The sequence below is a fragment of the Rutilus rutilus genome (genome assembly GCF_951802725.1).
Source record: "Rutilus rutilus genome assembly, chromosome: 23".
Lineage (NCBI taxonomy): Eukaryota > Metazoa > Chordata > Actinopteri > Cypriniformes > Leuciscidae > Rutilus > Rutilus rutilus.
The window spans coordinates 28,844,779-28,850,778 of record NC_140233.1 but is presented as its reverse complement, the minus strand read 5'-3'; the positions used below and the strand labels follow the sequence as shown (position 1 = coordinate 28,850,778).

The 6,000-nt window shown below is 37.3% G+C and overlaps 1 gene segment (V, D, J or C); it reads right to left on the bottom strand.

The window, feature by feature from the left end:
- Positions 1-2,060: 2,060 nt before the first annotated feature.
- LOC311283111 (Ig kappa chain V region Mem5-like) overlaps positions 2,061-6,000 on the bottom strand; it is a 129,630-nt gene continuing 125,690 nt past the window's right edge. The window contains exons 3-4 of the V gene segment in view: positions 3,665-3,713; positions 2,061-2,572 (exon numbers count right to left, since the gene is read on the bottom strand).

Here is a 6,000-nt window from a genome sequence, read left to right as displayed (position 1 = left end):
TGTCTAGTATCTGTAAAACCGCATTTTTCCATCTTAAAAATATATCTAAATTACGTCATATGCTCTCATTGACAAATGCGGAACAATTAGTCCATGCGTTCATGACCTCAAGGCTAGATTATTGTAATGCTCTACTGGGTGGTTGCCCTGCACGCTTAATAAACAAACTACAGCTAGTTCAAAACGCAGCAGCTCGAGTTCTTACCAGAACCAGGAAGTATGACCATATTAGCCCGGTTCTGTCAAAACTGCACTGGCTCCCTATTAAACATCGCATCAATTTTAAAATATTGCTGATTACTTACAAAGCACTAAATGGTTTAGCTCCGCAGTACTTGAGCGAGCTCTTAACGCATTATACTCCTTCACGTCTATTGCGATCTCAAAATTCCGGCCAGTTGATAATACCTAGAATATCAAAATCGACTGCTGGCGGTAGATCCTTTTCCTATTTAGCACCAAAACTTTGGAACAGCCTTCCTACCATTGTCCGGGAAGCAGACACACTCTGTCAGTTCAAATCTAGATTAAAGACACATCTCTTTGACATAGCGTTCACATAATACATTATAGACTTCTATAATTCAATGTTAGGCTGCATAGATTAGGTCAGCTGGAACCGGGAACACTTCCCATAAATCCTGATGTACTTGTTACATCATGAGAAGAATGGCATCTACGCTAATTATAGTGTCTTTTTTTATCCCAAGGTTTTCCCGCAGCCTGCCGGATCCAGGCCGTTTCCAGATCTGATGAAGGACCTTCGCCTGGACCCGATGACAACGCAGTGCTGAAGTGCCAACTAGTCTCTCCCTATGGAGGATCCCTTTCCCACTCTACAGATAACGCGTCGTCGGGAAAACTCAATTTGCGTATCTACCCCGAATTGATGAAATAAAATAAAATTCTGAATCAAAACTATAAGGAAACACCAGTAATTTGTTTAGGTTTGGTTTTTAGGGAATTCCAAACCTGCACACATATATTCAAACGCACATAACTATAGAACCCGTTCTTAATGCGCATCCGAACGCCATCAGCGTTTCTCACAGGTTCGCGTTTAAAGTCTGTGTAGAGAGAATCGTGTCGTCTTGGCGGCCCTAATTTAAAAACAAATGATCGTTGCGACGGAAGCGAATCAATCAAAACTAACTTTAGCTGGAAAATAACTTTATTAAAGAACCGCTATAAAGCCAAAACAATCTTACGTTATATTATACATTTATCTCTGTAAAGCTGCTTTGAGACAATCTACATTGTTAAAAGCGCTATATAAATGAAAATGACTTGACTTGACTCTTCTTCATCAACCAACAAACATGACTTTCAGCATCATCTTCCTCTTGACTCTGGCAGTGTTTAGTTCAGGTTTGGATAATGATTTATGATTGTATTTTCAAACACTAATAACACTATATCATTACAATCAACATCACTCTTGTGTTTATGAAGAGAATGAGTCAGTGTTTCAATATGATCATCATGTTTTAGGTGTAATATATGATCCTGTCAATCAAACTGAACAGACTGCATTCAGTCACTTCTGTCTGGACGTGATGCTTTCCATCTGAGACACACAAACTTTTACATTCTTACACAATTACTGTCACAACGGCTGATTCTTGATTTGAGATCATGTATTACATTTTAATCAAATTTTCATATACATTATATTTACACCATCGCCTATAAATGTAATGATTATTTAACAATTAGTGTCAGAACGGCTGAATCTTGATCTTGATCTTTTTTTTATGATATTTTTATATAATAAAGTTAATCTCCTATAAATGTAATGATCAGTTTGTCTGCGCTGCTTCACTAAAGCAGAAGTGAAAGTGTTCCAGTCCAGATCATGTAACCAATCAGAGAGTGAGACTGAAACCCCATTTGCATTGTCAGGGTGGAGTGATTGTGATCCTCTCAGAATAGAGCAGCTCTGTCTCCAGAGACCATGTTCAAACCCCAAGAGCTTTATTTGACATTTACTGCTACATCAACCTTCTGAAAAGCACCTGCATCTTCATCTGTTAGTTGAATGATGTTGTCAGACACAAAGTGAACTTGTTGAGAAGCTTTATTGAATGTTGCAGCAAACACAGCAGATTGAAAGATCACACACACACACACACACACACACACACACACTCAGTTTCAGTATTGAGTTGTAAATCACTACAGCTGCAGCACTAGACTCATGTGAATCCTGCCTGACACAGGACACTCAGATACGGCTCATCTTCAGGAGAGAAACATCAGCACTCAGAGCTCTTGTGGAACGAGACCTCATGAGGAGCTCCATCATGTGTTACTCTGCAGACGTACAGCTCTCCCTCTTCCCAGCGTGCTTTGCTGAGGGTCAGGACGCTACTGCGGCTGTAGCGGCCGTCCTGCTGGCTCTCTGCGCTGGTCAGAACCCCCTCGGTGACCTCTGACCCGTCCAGTGTCCAGCTCACCAGCGCCCCCTGTGGAGAGTAAGAGCTGAGCAGGCAGAGCAGTGCGGCTGATTCTCCAGAGATCTGCAGAGAAGAGGGCGGCAGCAGAGACACTGAGGGCTTCACTGTGGGACCAGCTGCAGGAGACAAACACAACACATTCACACACACACAACACACTTTGTTTAAAGCTTTCATACATATTGCATTATAAAAGTAGTTTAATGCATTAATTATGCACTGCTATATACATTAAAATGCATGTATGATCTAATCAATAAGTGTAACAGCAGTTATAACACATATTATCTATTATCAGGCCGATCTGACTGCTTTAATTCCAGCAATTATTCACTCTGAACATTAATATCTTACATTTTGAGATTTTCACCTGAACTGAAAATGTAACTCAATTTCAAACAGAGTTAAAACACAATTGAATCATACAGAATGAACAAAACACTGAATTATAAGCACAACATGAGCAAAATAGATTCAGTATCATTGACTGAACTACAGAAAGCAGCAACATTTACATTCTGATGTCAAATCTCTTTTTTCATTTATGATTTCTACAATAAAAGATGAGCTAAATATGAACTCAGTGTAGAAATAAATGAAGGAAAAACAAACCTGTAATAAACTGATTAAACTCATAGTGAGACACAGTGTGGAAATATGTTTAGAATTTTATTTCATTTTTTTATATATATATATTTTTTTGTTGTTGAAAGGAATAATGCTATTCTTATAATAATATCATAGTTTTAGATTCAATAATTATACAAAAATATCAGTAACACTTTATTTAAAGCCTTTATACATATTGCATTATAAAACGTATTTTTATTGCATTAATTATATATTGTTTTACACATTATAATCCATGTATGATCTCATCAATAATTGTAACCGCAGTTATAACACATTATAATATTATCTATTCATTGTTACACCTCCAAAAAATTATAATACACTAAAACTCATGACAAACAACCAATTCTAGATGTAACAAGGAATTTGAAAATATTATAAAACATTTTAAATTTGGTTACAGTTATTTATGAAAACATATATGACATTATAACATACGCTATTGATACCTTTATAATGCATTATAAATCTTATAGTCATTATTATTAATAAATGTTGTTCTTTTTTCAACTATAAAACACTTTCTGAAATATAAATAGTATTTTTTTATTAAGTGATTAAATAGACAGACTTACCGATCACCAGTTTAGTTCCTCCACCGAATGTGCACCACAGTGATACAATCTAATGAAACGCTCGTACAAAAACCTCTATTCCACTCGAGTGAACACACACTCCAGCAGAGAGAGAGAAACAACACTTCAACACACTGATATTAGAAGATCCTCATCCTCAAAGGAAAGTCTTTGTTGAAGCTGGCTTTGCAGAAGAAACGTGGACCGAAATCTTGCCGCAAAACTTAACTTAGAACCGAAACTCACAACGGAAAAGAAAGGAAACTAAGAAAAGAAAGGAAATTGAGACGAGAGTAGATGATGACTTGAATTAAGTTGTTTAACCCATGTTCTTCTGATCTTGATTTGGGTTCTTTCGTCTGCGCGTTTACATGGTTACTAGTCTGTCTGGTCTCTTCTCCCTTCGCGGCACTTTTCTCACCTTGTTGAGAACTCTTCTAAAACTTTGTTCGGGTCTAAGATTTTAAACTCACATGTTTGTACGGCCTCCTGGATCAGTTCTGACCAATTAGACACTGTCTTTATTTAGGAGGTTGCGTTCTCTTCACTTCTTATCATAAATCAAGCTTATCTGTGCTCTCCTTACTCTCTAAGCTCTAGCAGAGAGGACAGAGGCCACAGTTTAGACATTATTACTATTATAAGAATACGAAACATTTTACACAGTTTTCAATCAAGCCATCTTTTGAATCAAGAGCATACGATCATACTGATATGAAACACAACTCACTTTCATTCAAACATCTAACAGTTATAACCAATAAATGACTTACATGGGATCTAAGCTTATTAAACATGCATATAAGTGGTAGAAACAACATAGAATTATGTAGTTGCATGATGTTTGATTATAAGTCCATCGAAAACTGTTCTGGGATGATTTTATGTATTGTTATGTGTAAAATCTCAGTTCTGTGGTTTGAAAAGATTTTACACCCTGAGGTCACTCAGGTCCTAAGAAGAAGATGGTCTGTTTAGTATCTCTGTTGTAGGCTCGAGCAGCTTCTGCTGTTATCTTGATCGGGCACTGAGCTGTGCCATCTCTGAGCCAATCAATCTTTTCCAAGCTATCTCACATTGACAAGTTCTTCCTTTAGTTTGGCCATAAAAGTTCTTAGTTGGGGGTTTTCGTTGGTTGGAGGAGACTGGCTGGAGCCTGATTTTATGGCTCTGGATTGCTGATTTGGGGTCTGGAATGTTGGGTTCTGTGTGGAATTATGTTTGAACAATTCACCTGGAAGATTCATTTGTGTTTGATTCGCACTCAATCCTACACAGCACAAGCTGTTGTAAATCCTGCCCACTTCTTTGCATTGTCAGCACATGCTTCAGTGCTCTGAGAGTGTTTATAGTGCTGTGAGTTTAACACTTCATGACTGAGAGCAGAACACAATCTTCATCATCACACAAGACTAAACTACAGCAATGAACACAATCAACATCTTCATCTGGACCATTGCACTGTTTATTCAAGGTTTGTGTAATACAGTTTTTATAATGATTATTAATTATCTTAAAATGTGAAATGTATATTAATCATTTTTGTTTGTGTTTTCTTTCAGAGTGTAGAGGACAGATCACTGTAACTCAGAGTCCATCAATAACAGCAGTTCAACCAGGAGAAGAAGTCAGAATAAACTGAAACCTGGAGAAGCTCCTAAACTCCTCATATATTATACATCAACCCGTAATACTGGAACTCCATCTAGATTCAGTGGCAGTGGATCTGGCAGTGATTTTACTCTGACCATCAGTGGAGTCCAGACTGAAGATACAGGAGATTATTACTGTCAGAGTTATCACAGCAGTGGTCCAGTGTTCACACAGTGATAAAGAGTCGTACAAAAACCTCTGTCAGTCAGACGTCACAGTGACTGCACTGATACAGCTGAGAGAAACTGCAGCTGCTGATGGAGGATCACAAACTACACAATATCAATGTTTAGTTTAAAGTTTCTAAAGACTTAAAAAATATACATTTATCAGTAGTAATGTATTTGATATGAAATAAGAGTTATTATGCTGATATTAATTATGTCACTGGGATGTTTTATTGTTAGTGTTTCAGATCACAGTATGAGAGCGATGCGGAGTGAAGCAGAAACACCAGCTGTTTTTAATGTGTTTTCTCACTCCAGGATTGATCTCAGTGGTTTCTTTCATCAGTGGTCGAGGAAATAATATACATACTAACTAATCAGATTTGGTCTGAAAGGAAAGTTAGAAAGATATTGCTTATAGAACTGTTATATAAAGTAATATCACATTCACAGTCGTGCTGCTCTTCATGTCTATGGTAGAATCACAGGCGTGCTGATATTCAGTATAACGGCACT